The 13879-nt window shown below is 42.7% G+C and overlaps 1 protein-coding gene across 1 annotated transcript in view; it reads left to right on the top strand.

Moving 5' to 3' along the window:
• Positions 1-13879, top strand: part of prrt4b (proline rich transmembrane protein 4b) — a 91892-nt gene that overhangs the window by 4070 nt on the left and 73943 nt on the right. The window lies entirely within an intron of this gene.

The following is a 13879-nucleotide window of genomic DNA, read 5'->3' as shown; positions in this document are numbered from 1 at the left end:
GGCGTTCCCAGGCCAGCCGGGAGACATAGTCTTCCCAACGTGTCCTGGGTCTTCCCCGTGGCCTCCTACCGGTTGGACGTGCCCTAAACACCTCCCTAGGGAGGCGTTCGGGTGGCATCCTGACCAGATGCCCGAACCACCTCATCTGGCTCCTCTCGATGTGAAGGAGCAGCGGCTTTACTTTGAGTTCCTCCCGGATGGCAGAGCTTCTCACCCTATCTCTAAGGGAGAGCCCCGCCACACGGCGGAGGAAACTCATTTCGGCCGCTTGTACCCGTGATCTTATCCTTTCGGTCATCACCCAAAGCTCATGACCATAGGTGAGGATGGGAACGTAGATCGACCGGTAAATTGAGAGCTTTGCCTTCCGGCTCAGCTCCTTCTTCACCACAACGGAAGCTGTTTTGTTTTTGTTTTCTTTACATGGGAACAGGTAATTTAATCAATACAAAAGGCACGTCGACTAAGACGATAAAAATTGACAATTCAGTTGAGTATTAAAAAAAAGCAGAAGAAGGTTGACAGAAAAAAAAATCCAATCATATTTAATTTGTCTCGTCAATGGGTGAGACAAGTTTGGAGTCTATCCAATCACAGCTCGATAATGACGTTCTTTGACAGCCAATCAAAAGCTTTTCCTCTTCAGAAGAGGAAGTCAGGAGTCCCCGCCAAAAACGGAGCCAAAATGTGTGGCTTTAAAACATGTTCCACATCGTATTATGTGTACAACTGGGAGAAAGTGGAAACGACTCGCTTGATTTGTATTCCTATGATGTCATCAGCAGCAGTCATTGATCGTGACATCACAACTGTGTCATGTCTGAAAAATTAAAGATTTGCCCATTTTTATGGTAATAATGAGATTGCAAAGAACTGTTGTCGATCCAATGTTGATGTGCTGAAACCTATTTATTGTTTAGAAGCTACATAAAATAACGTTTTTTGTTCATGCAAATAATAAATATTCACCAAGTGTTTGGATGTATTCATTAAATCAATGTATTTGTGTTTGCCAAAAAGGGATTCAATGTAATACTTTGATATCGACCCAACTTATCTGTGTATACATTAGATTATACCCATAAGATAGTTATATACATGATAATAAAGTACATACTGTACTGTTTACGTGTTAAAGTGTTACGAACTGGTCAAGGGGGTGACCCCGGGATGCAGAGACGGGAGGCGAGTTTGAATAAAAAAATGGCATAAATTTAATCTGTCCCAAAAGGTGTAACGAAAAGCGATGGGGCAGAAGTGCACACCATGAATACTAAATGAAACAGGTTCCCCAGTGGTCGGCAGTGGAAAAGCCGGGGCGCACTAGGCACAGGGTAAAGTCTCCACTGCCTCAAGGAGGCTAGAAAACAAAAACGACAACGTTAGGAAATACAGGAATAAGGAAACTCAACATACCAGGACTGACGAGGCGAAGCAGGCTCATGCACGTAGGAGGTGCAGGATAAAAATTAACCGACAAGACCAGCTGTGGGTGACGAGCTTAAATACTCCTCGGCAGAAATAGGTTGCAGGCGTGCCTTAGTGTCCGCCCCTCGCTGGAGGCTAACGAACTGAGGAAACAAATCACAACAAAAGAGAAGGCAGGGAAATAAAAACATAACATTAAAGTACCCTTTAAAAGCTGAAATCGACCCCAAACAACTCAGTGGTTCAAAATACTATTTTGATATTGACACATCTCATTTGTACATCTCCCAATGTTATTCTAGTAATGTATGCACAGATAAGATGTGGAAATATCTTATCTGGATCCCTTTTTGGCAACCAATAATACTTTGATTTAATTAATGCATCCAAGCACTTTATTATTATTTATTATGTGCATTAATATTGTATGTATCTTTTAAACAAGAAAGAGGTTTTTGGATTGGATATACAACAGTCCTTCACAGTTAATACCATAAAAACGGCCAACCCTTTAATTTTTTGATAAAGGCTTAAATATATTGATAAATAATATAATAATAATATTAAATAATATAATAAAAATGTAATCATAAATAAATAAATATTTTTGATAAAGGCTTAAGTAATTCCAAACACATATTGTTACAATAACCATGAGTATAAGTGTTTGTCTTACACGTAGTAATCAGTTGTGGACAGACAAAGTACCAACAGGGCATCTAAATATGTGGCAGGTGCCCCCTGAAAAATTGGAATGCTCTTCAAAATTCAGTCACGTTACCAAATAGAATACCGTATTTCCTTGAACACACACACACACACACGCACACTCATGCACGCACACACACACACACACTGAACACTTGCAAGCAGAACCAGTTTAAAGACATTTGGACGTAGTTTGGTTTTAAACCTACCAATAAAGGTGGAGCTATAAACAAAAATGTAAACAAAAGGGTGGGTCTACAAAGATATTAGTTGTAACAATATCGTGTACAAGAACCGTATCAAGTAGGTACTACAATGATTATATCGAGATTTTTTTTTATCATCACAAAATCTTTTTTTTTTTATTATTATGTTTATAAACTCAGGAAATATGTGCCTGGACACATGGGGACTTTGAATATGACCAATGTATGATCCTGAATGATACCCAAATTTGTGGTATCACCCAAAACTAATGTAAAGGGCGGTTTAGCTCGGTTGGTAGAGTGGCCGTGCCAGCAACTAGAGGGTTGCAGGTTCGATTCCCGCTTCCGTCATCCTAGTCAATGCCGTTGTGTCCTTGGGCAAGACAATTTACCCACCTGCTCCCAGTGCCACCCACACTGCTTTAAAAATGTAACTTAGATATTGGGTTTCACTATGTAAAGCGCTTTGAGTCACTAGAGAAAAGCGCTATATAAATATACTTCACTTCACTTCACTAAAGAATCAAACAACAGAAGAAAACGTGATTTTTACATTTTAACAGAAGTGTAGATAGAACATGTTAAAACAGAGAGTAAGCAGATATTAACAGTAAATGAAAAAGTACATTAATAATTCATTTTCTACCGCTTGTCCCTCATAATTTTGACCAAACAATAGAATGATAAATGACACAATATGTTACTGCATACGTCACCAGCTAAATTAGGAGCCCTTGTTTGTTTACTTACCAATAAAAGTGAATTTTTTAGTATGTGTACCATCTTATTTAATGCCAAAATTGTTCTTTTGATTTTAATAAGAAATAAGTTTCATGTGTTACAATCCGTTACTCGGATCTTCACATGTTGTTGTTTATTTTTCCATCTGTGTTTTCATTCTCCATTCTGACCCGTTTACTTCCTGTTTTGTTCTTTTCCATGATCACTTATTATTTCCACCTGCAAGGCTGGGTTCTCACACACCTGTTCTTGTAATCACCACCCTTTATAAGCCAGCCTCTTCTGTTTATTCTTTCTGGGATTCTAGTTTGCTCTCACGCAACTATACGTCTGTTTTGATCGTTTGCTTTCAAGCAATTCCTCCTATTTTCACGAGCTCTCATGCTACGCACCTCGTTATTAGCTCACATGCTAAATGTTTTATTTGCTCCTTTTTGTGTGCCAACGTGCCAGTTTAATTTCCTATTTTGTATCTCCTAGTTCTCATACTAGCGTCTTTGGTTGGCCTTTTGTTAGCTCCAGTGTTTTTGTTATAGCTCTCCTTCTCTTATTTAGAATAAATTGGTTATATCGTACCTTTGTTGTGTTCTTCGTTTTGATGCATCCTCGAGGGAATCGAACGCGGCACCACAATGCCGAACAGGCGTAACATTCATGTATCATAAGATTTTTCTTAAATTAAAGCCAATGGTGCCATTTTTTTGTGGTCCCCTTTATTTAAAAACAAAATACATTTTGGTACCGGTTACGGTACCAAAATATTGATATCAGGACAAACCTAGTCCCTTCTTATGCCATATATCAATCAATCAATCAATCAATCAATGTTTATTTATATAGCCCCAAATCACAAATGTCTCAAAGGACTGCACAAATCATTACGACTACAACATCCTCGGAAGAACCCACAAAAGGGCAAGGAAAACTCACACCCAGTGGGCAGGGAGAATTCACATCCAGTGGGACGCCAGTGACAATGCTGACTATGAGAAACCTTGGAGAGGACCTCAGATGTGGGCAACCCCCCCCCCTCTAGGGGACCGAAAGCAATGGATGTCGAGCGGGTCTAACATGATACTGTGAAAGTTCAATCCATAGTGGCTCCAAAACAGCAGCGAGAGTCCCGTCCACAGGAAACCATCTCAAGCGGATCAGCAGCGTAGAGATGTCCCCAACCGATACAGGCGAGCGGTCCATCCTGGGTCCCGACGAGCGGTCCATCCTGGGTCTCGACTCTGGACAGCCAGTACTTCATCCATGGTCATCGGACCGGACCCCCTCCACAAGGGAGGGGGGGACATAGGAGGAAGAAAAGAAGCGGCAGATCAACTGGTCTAAAAAGGAGGTCTATTTAAAGGCTAGAGTATACAGATGAGTTTTAAGGTGAGACTTAAATGCTTCTACTGAGGTAGCATCTCGAACTGTTACCGGGAGGGCATTCCAGAGTACTGGAGCCCGAACGGAAAACGCTCTATAGCCCGCAGACTTTTTTTTGGTACTTTTAATTTTCTATTTTGCTTGACCTAAGATCAAGATTGATATGTTAAATAAATAATACTATACACATGCTTTCATGTCATTTGACAAGGTTGTAAGAAGGTTAGATATAATTATTGAATGTGACTCAAATCAAGAGTAAGATGACTAATTCAGGGTTAATATGTGAGTGGGCCCCAAGGTCAAAAAGGTTAAGAACCCCTGGTGTGGAGTGATGAACACATGCTGGGTTTTTTTATGATGTGGTCTTGGTCACCCACACGGCCTAAAATGGCACCTAAGTATCGCTCTCAAGCCTGCTTGTTACTGCAGCATCTTCATGACAGGACATTTTGCTGAAAACTGGGACATTTGAACTTTTATTTGAGAGATTATTGAGGAAAACAGGCTCGTTGTGCACTCAAGTTAACGATGTATCACCCATAAGTGAACACCACAGAGGCCACCACAGTGTATATGTTTATTTTACTTTTTATTCATAGCTGTATTTAGAAGTGTCTGCTTGTATCTGCTGCTTTAATGTCTTTAATGCCCTTTGTGTTCTTTGATGTTTGATGTTTCCCTCTTACATGTGTACTATGGCTATGAGTTGTTCTTTTCCCTTGGCCTCAGTCTGCACCCCCACTCCAGGGCCTAGGCTAAGACCGATTTTTTATTTTTTTATTTTATTTTAATCTTCTATTTTTTTTCTCCCCCCCCCCACCCCCCCCCCCCCCCCCTTGTTTACCTGTATGTCATCTTTTTTGTAAGGGGCGCTGGAAGCCGGCAGACCCGTCAGCGATCCTGTTCTGTCTCCCTGTAATGTTTGTCTGATCTTGAATGGGATTGTGCTGAAAATTGTAATTTTCCTGAAGGAACTCTCCTGACGGAATAAATAAAGTACTATCTAATAAGAACCAGCGTCCTCTGCAGTGGACGTTTGTTTTTCTGTCTTTGGTCTGTCACACATTTTCAGAGGGGAAACAATCGTCCATTACAGAGGACACTGGCTCTAAGAAGGAAACACAAGTGTGTTAAAAAAAAAAAAAAAAGGTGATACATTTTATGGTGAAAAAAAAGTGCCAGAAATTTACCTTAGAAACGAGAGTGGTAGTTTTTTCCCCCCACTAATAATACACTCTAAGAACAACCATCGTAGGATTTTATGTTAAGAAACTGGCAGTTCAGTGGCCAGAATTATGTTGTGAAAATAAAAGCGTACAGTTTTTTCATTGACAGTAATTTACAGTAAGACAATACTGTAAAATTCAAATTACCGAGCTGGCACACAAAAACAGAGATGGTCCATGTCCGATGAATGTGCTACTTTGCCCAAATTCAGGGATTAAAACACGCTTTCCTCAGCAGATGACCTTAGAAAACCCTCTCAGGATAAAAACTTTGGATCCTTTGACTCAGACTTAGTCAAACTTTATTGATCCGCAAGGGAAATTGTTCCACACAGTAGCTCAGTTACAAAGGATGGAAAGGATAATGCAGGTATAAAGTAGACAAAGAAATTACCATAGTAGCAATATAGAATATAGCATATATCAAATATTTATATACTGATATATTATATTATCCAGCCATCCATTTTCTACAGTTTATTCCCTTCAGGCTCGCAGGGGGCGCTGGACCCTATCTCAGCTACAATTGGGCGGAAGGTGAGGTACATACTGGACAAGTCACCACCTCATCACAGTATATTATATTATATTACATTATATCATGCACCAGCCTCTCAGACCATATCTGTCCTATGAGTCTGAGAGCGTGATATGATGAAGCCTGCTTGGCTCAAAGGTCAAAGGTCTTCCAAGACAACCGGAACAATCCAGTTTGGATCCGTTTACCCACTTGGATGATTGACAACAGTCACAGGCACTAACTTAACACATTAAAGCTCGTTTGCTCATCCAATCAAAATCTATGACACAAACTATGATGTCAAGTACGAGTCATCCTCACCAAAATGAAACTTTGCACAAGAAGGTATTTAAAGAGAATGTGGTTCTTCGTGCTTACATTTCCAAATATTGGTGCTGCTCTTCGAAATTCAGTCACGTTACTAAATAGAATACCTTATTTCCTTGAATAGCCGCCGGGGCGCTAATTAATTTAAAACCGCTTCTCACTCCTGCGTTTATTCAAGGCATGCGGTAAAAGTAAGCAGGCGCTAATAATTTTTAAACCTCTTCTCACCCCTGCGCCTACCAATGGCATGCGGTAAGAAATTGAGTGCGATTAAAAAAAAAAATTACAAAAAAAATTTGCGGCGGCCACGGCCCAGTGGTTGGGGACCACTTCTCTACACCATGCTATCTGAGTGCCGGCCAGACGCATGCATTTCGCTGCTTCTCGTACGAGATTGTAATGCATACTTGGTCAACAGCCATACCTTTTACACTGATGGTTGTTATATAAACAACTTTAACACTCTTACTAATATGCGCCACACTCTGTGAACCCACACCAAACACATTTCTGGAGAACATTGGCTCTGTAACACATTATAAATGCAACATAAGAATTACCCAGAATGCAATGTATCCATGACTCTTGGCTATATTATACACGCGCCCCCAAACCCGCTCACCTCAACCTACGCACGGAGAGGGGGGGTTGGTGCTAGCGGGGTGTATATTATAGCCAAGAGTCATAGATGCATGGCATTCTGGGTAGTGAAGTGAATTATATTTATATAGCGCTTTTCTCTAGTGACTCAAAGCGCTTTACATAGTGAAACCCAATATCTAAGTTACATTTAAACCAGTTTGGGTGGCACTGGGAGCAGGTGGGTAAAGTGTCTTGCCCAAGGACACAACGGCAGTGACTAGGATGGCAGAAGCGGGTAAGTGTTATGTTGTATTTATAATGTGTTACAGAGCCGATGTTCTCCCGAAATGTGTTTGCTGTGGGTTCACAGAGTGTGGCGCATATTAGTAAGAGTGTTAAAGTTGTTTTATATCAAAACCATCAGTGTGATCTGTATGGCTGTGGAACAAGACCCCTGGTTTACACACAGTAAAAGCAATAAAAACTCCTCCGCCATTTTGAAAAAGACGACAGGGGAAGCGTCACTCGTGACGTCACGATTTTGAACCGACGGTAAAAGTAAGCATGCGTTTATAGATTTGGGGAGCGAGTTTGACCCGGCAGTAATTCAAGGCAGGTGCATATTACATGCCCGGCGGTAATTCAAGGAAATATGGTATTTACAGTTCAAACAGGATTCCTTGACCCAAAAAGCGTTGGGATACCAAACATGTTTGTTCATGGCCCAATAAAGTGTTATGTTAGATGTGTTGGCCCTCATTAGTAGGAGTGTCCTGATACAAATGTCTCACTTCCGATACAATATCGATATAGGGACTTTGAGTATCGGCCAACACCCACACTATTCTTATTTTGTAGTGTGGAATGCTAGAAAAGATAGGACAGCACGGCAGAACAGAGGTTAGTGCATCTGCCTCACAATACGAAGATCCGGGGTCCGATCCTGCGCTCTGGATCTTTCTGTGTGGAGTTTGCATGTTCTCTCCGTGACTGCGTGGGTTCCCTGCATCTACTCCGGCTTCCTCCCACCTCCAAAACAAACATGCACCTGGGGATAGGTGGATTGGCAACACTTAATGGTCCCTAGTGTGTGAATGTTGTCTGTCTATCTGTATTGGCCCTGCAATGAGGTGGCGACTTGTCCAGGGTGTATCCCGCCTTCCGCCTGAATGCAGCGACCCCCCGCACACCTAAAAGGGACAAGCGGTAGAAAATGGATGGAGGGGTAGAATGCTAGAAAAGGCTTGAAGTGAAATGAGTCCAACAGAACAACAGCAGGTATGAACAACACTAACCTTGTGATGGACTTACCTTTAAGCTGACGTGGAGTGGTAAATTGTGTTTTGTTTTTTGGCGACACTTGGAGGCTACAATAGTTCATAAAATTAAACTCATGACGCAGTAAGTTGAATGATGCGGACACGTTTGTTACTGGACACTTTGTATACGTTTCTCACTTGGGTACTTTGTATTTGTAAGTAATATGCAATTATATTTGTTTGGTACTTGTTTATATTGAAAGTTCAACACATGACACAGTAAGTTGAATGATGCGGACACGTTTGTTACTGGACACTTTCTATACGTTTCTGCCTTGGGTAATTTGTATTTGTAAGTAATATGCAATTATATTTGTTTGGTACTTGTTTATATTGAAAGTTCAACACATGATGCAGTAAGTTGAATGATGCAGACACGTTTGTTACAGGACACTTTGTATACGTTTCTGCCTTGGGTACTTTGTATGTGTAAGTAATATGCAACTATATTTATTTGGTACTTGTTTATATTGAAGTTCAACTCATGTAGCAGTAAGTTGAATGATGCGGACATGTTTGTTACTGGACACTTTGTATACGTTTCTGCCTTGGCTACTTTGTATGTGTAAGTAATATGCAACTATATTTATTTGGTACTTGTTTATATTGAAAGTTCAACACATGACGCAGTAATTTGAATGATGCGGACACGTTTGTTACTGGAAACATTCTATATGTTTCTGCCTTGGGTACTTTGTATGTGTAAGTAGTATGCAACAATATCTATTTTGTACTTGTTTATATTGAAAGTTCAACTCATGACACATTAAGTTGAATGATGCGGACACGTTTGTTACTGGACACTTTCTATACGTTTCTGCCTTGGGTACTTTGTATTTGTAAGTAATATGCAACTATATTTATTTGGTACTTGTTTATATTGAAAGTTCAACACATGACACATTAAGTTGAATGATGCGGACACATTTGTTACTGGACACTTTCTATACGTTTCCACCTTGGCTACTTTGTATTTGTAAGTAACATGCAACTATATTTATTTTGTACTTGTTTATATTGAAAGTTTAACACATGACGCAGTAAGTTGAATGATGCGGACACGTTTGTTACTGGACACTTTCTATACGTTTCCACCTTGGCTACTATGTATTTGTAAGTAACATGCAACTATATTTATTTGGTACTTGTTTATATTGAAAGTTCAACTCATGTAGCAGTAAGTTGAATGATGCGGACACGTTTGTTACTGGAAACGTTCTATACGTTTCTGCCTCGGGTACTTTGTATGTGTAAGTAATATTCTTTGTAACTTGTTTATATTGACTATTGTGTTGTTTTAGACTGCAATATTGGTCAATTAAAGACAACTATTACGTACGTCTAGCTTGTGCGCTATTGTGTGCTTAGCTGTTGTAAACATTGCATTTAGCACAGGTATTGGAAAATTCACATGCCAGTCGATATCATCCATTTATTGTTTTGTTTTGTTTTTTTATATTTTTTATATATAGAAAACCCCACTTGTTAGCATCTTAGTTGATCATCTCTATGAGTACTTTAGTGTAACACCCAAAAAAAAAAGCACACCTTTTATTTCTACAGTAAAATTCTGGCAACTGAGCTGCCAGTGTGTTTGTTTTTTTACTGTAAAAATCTATTGAATTGATTTTGCAGTGTGGTTGCTTGTGCAAATTACTGGTTCAAAATTGGCCCCTCCTCCAAATGTGTTGCACATGACCAAAGTTAGCCAAACAATCCATCCATCCATTTTCTACCGCTTATTCCCTTTCGGGGTCGCGGTTGGATCGACACTCGGTTAAGAAAAATGAAAAAAATCCCTCTATTTGATGGACGTCAGCAACAAAAAGCTGGATTTTTTCTAAGTGTCAAGGAGAGGGTCCATTCCAGAAGGCCCACCCGCCTTGGATCGACACCCGGTTAAGAAAAATGAAAAAAGTCCCTCTATGTGATGGTAGTCAGCAACAAAAAGCTGGAACAAACTGCATCCAAATTGAAGATTTTTGTTGGCAAATAATGATTCCTACTATAAAGGAGCTACTTGACCAAACAGAAATATAGAACATGTGACCAAAGGGCATGATGGGACTTTACTGTTAACATGTTTTCCATCCATCCATCCATCTTCTTTCGCTTATCCGAGGTTGGGTCGCGGGGGCAGCAGCCTAAGCACAGAAGGCCAGACTTCTCTCTCCCCAGCCATTTTGTCCAGCTCCTCCCGGGGGATCCCGAGGTGTTCCCAGGCCAGCCGGGAGACATAGTCTTCCCAACGTGTCCTGGGTCTTCCCCGTGGCCTCCTATCGGTCGGACGTGCCCTAAACACCTCCCTAGGGAGGCGTTCGGGTGGCATCCTGACCAGATGAACCTAATCTAGCTCCTCTCGATGTGGAGGAGCAGCGGCTTTAGTCTGAGCTCCTCCCGGATGGCAGAGCTTCTCACCCTATCTCTAAGTGAGAGCCCCGCCACTCGGCGGAGGAAACCCATTTGGGTCTCTTGTACCCGGGATCTTGTCCTTTCGGTCACAACCCAAAGCTCATGAGCATAGGTGAGGATGGGACTGTAGACCGATCGGTAAATTGAGAGCTTTGCCTTCCGGCTCAGCTCCTTCTTCACCACAACGGATCGATACAGCGTCTGCATTACTGAAGACGCCGCATCGATCCGCCTGTCGATCTCACGATCCACTCTTCCCTCACTCGTGAACAAGACTCCAGGTCTCCTCCCTTCCAGGTCTCCTGCACGCTTTTACGGGCGAGAACCATGGACTCGGACTTGGAGGTGCTGATTTACATCCCAGTCGCTTCACGCTCGGCTGCGAACCGGTTCAGTGAGAGCTGAAGATCCTGGCCGGATGAAGCCATCAGGACCACATCATCTGTAAAAAGCAGAGACCTGAACCTGCAGCCACCAAACCAGATCCCCTCAGCGCCTTGACTGCGCCTAGAGATTCTGTCCATAAAAGTAATGAACAGAATCAGTGACAAACGGCAGCCTGGGCGGAGTCCAACCCTCACTGGAAACGTGTCCGACTTACTGCCGGCGATGCGGACCAAGCTCTATCACTGATCATACAGGGAGCGGACCGTTGCGATTATGTATTTATTCATTGACTTACATTTCTGACCTTTGCTGCGTGGTGTTTAACTCTCCAGGTGGGGCCAAAAGACGATTGCAGAGACCTCCACCAAGTCTGTCCCGCGTGGGTCTTTTTGCGGTCTGGGCTTGCTGTTTCTAAGACGGTAGCCAGGAAGCCCTTACCCCAAAAAGTATCTGTGCTGGACTCTGGCATCTGGAGCCTTCCTTTGATATGGAAGACCTGAAGGCATCACTACTATATTGGATCCACTATGGTCTGGACTCTCACAATATCATGTAAGACCCGCTCGACATCCATTGCTTTCGGTCTCCCCTAGCGGGGTTGGGGGTGGGGGGTTGCCCACATTTCAAGGTTTCTCATAGTCATTGTCACCGACCGTGTCCCTCGGGAAGTCCTGTGGGGAGTGCTCAGAGAGTATGGGGTATCGGACTGTCTTATTGTGGCGGTCCGCTCCCTGTACGATCAGTGCCAGAGCTTGGTTCGCATTGCCGGCAGTAAGTCGAACACATTTCCAGTGAGGGTTGGACTCCGCCAAGGCTGTCCTTTGTCACCGATTCTGTTCATAACTTTTATGGACAGAATTTCTAGGCGCAGTCAAGGCGTTGAGGGGTTCCGGTTTGGTAACCGCAGGATTAGGTCTCTGCTTTTTGCAGATGATGTGGTCCTGATGGCTTCATCTGACCGGGATCTTCAGCTCTCGCTGGATCGGTTCGCGACCGGAATGAGAATCAGCACCTCCAAGTCCGAGTCCATGGTTGTCGCCCGGAAAAGGGTGGAGTGCCATCTCCGGGTTGGGGAGGAGACCCTGCCCCAAGTGGAGGAGTTCAAGTACCTAGGAGTCTTGTTCACGAGTGAGGGAAGAGTGGATCGTGAGATCGACAGGCGGATCGGTGCGGCGTCTTCAGTAATGCGGACGTTGTACCGATCCGTTGTGGTGAAGAAGGAGCTGAGCGGAAGGCAAAGCTCTCCATTTACCGGTCGATCTACGTTCCCATCCTCACCTATGGTCATGAGCTTTGGGTCATGACCGAAAGGATAAGATCACGGGTACAAGCGCCCGAAATGAGTTTCCTCCGCCGTGTGGCGGGTCTCTCCCTTAGAGATAGGGTGAGAAGCTCTGCCATCCGGGAGGAACTCAAAGTAAAGCCGCTGCTCCTCCACATCGAGAGGAGCCAGATGAGGTGGTTCGGGCATCTGGTCAGGATGCCACCCGAACGCCTCCCTAGGGAGGTGTTTAGGGCACGTCCAACCGGTAGGAGGCCACGGGGAAGACCCAGGACACGTTGGGAAGACTATGTCTCCCGGCTGGCCTGGGAACGCCTCGGGATCCCCCGGGAAGAGCTAGACGAAGTGGCTGGGGAGAGGGAAGTCTGGGTTTCCCTGCTTAGGCTGTTGCCCCCGCGACCCGACCTCGGATAAGCGGAAGATGATGGATGGATGGATGGATGTCACCGACGTCCCACTGGGGTGAGTTTTTCCTTGCCCTTATGTAGGCTCTGTATCGCGGATGTTGCTGTGGCTTGTGCAGCCCTTTGAGACACTTGTGATTTAGGGCTATATGAAAAAACATCGATTGATTGATAAGTGACATACTTGCCGTTAATAATCAGCACCAATCACAGTATATTTAGCGTGTGAAATTAGTTAGACGGAGAAGGTATGAAAAAGCTATTTATTATTAACTGTCTGGAATTGACTTGTACTGTCTTTAATTTGAAGTGGAGTGGTAATTTGATTCTGTAACACCAAATGGCCACAATAGTTTGTTAAGTTAAGGTCACAGTAAGTTGAATGATGCGGACACGTTTGTTACTGGATACTTCCTAATACACGTCTGCTTTGGAGACTTTGTATGTGTAACCATAATTATTTGATACTTGTTTATATTGTCAAATGTGCTGTTTTAGACTGCAGTATTGTTCAATGAAGGATACATAAGACTAGCTTATGTGCTTAGTTGTTGCGTAGCTGCTAGCTTTTATTGTCCTATAGCCGGCCACGTTTACCTTTTGTAAATGGCTTGACTAAAATAGAAGAAAAGTACAAATTTGTGTGCTTATTGGAGGACATTTAGATGTTAACTGGCTGTCCAGCTTTGCACAAGTAAAGACTCTGCAGGATTGCTTGTATCGCACATTATGTCACACATTTTACATGCAAACCAATATCCGATACTTTTTTTTTTTTTTTGCCGTTATCGTACCAATGTCAGTATCAGATCAGAACTGCCATACTTGCCAACCTTGAGAAGTCAATTTCGGGAGGTGGGGGCGTGGTCGGGGGCAGGGCGTGGTTAAGAGGGGAGGAGTATATTTACAACTAGAAAACTGCAGATTGGTTTTTAACCTATTTTAAAGATGACATCA

This window comes from Nerophis ophidion, linkage group LG10 (genome assembly GCF_033978795.1).
Source record: "Nerophis ophidion isolate RoL-2023_Sa linkage group LG10, RoL_Noph_v1.0, whole genome shotgun sequence".
In the NCBI taxonomy this organism is placed as follows: Eukaryota; Metazoa; Chordata; class Actinopteri; order Syngnathiformes; family Syngnathidae; genus Nerophis; species Nerophis ophidion.
The sequence above is the reverse complement of the archived record's forward strand: the minus strand, read 5'-3'. Positions and strand labels throughout refer to the sequence as shown.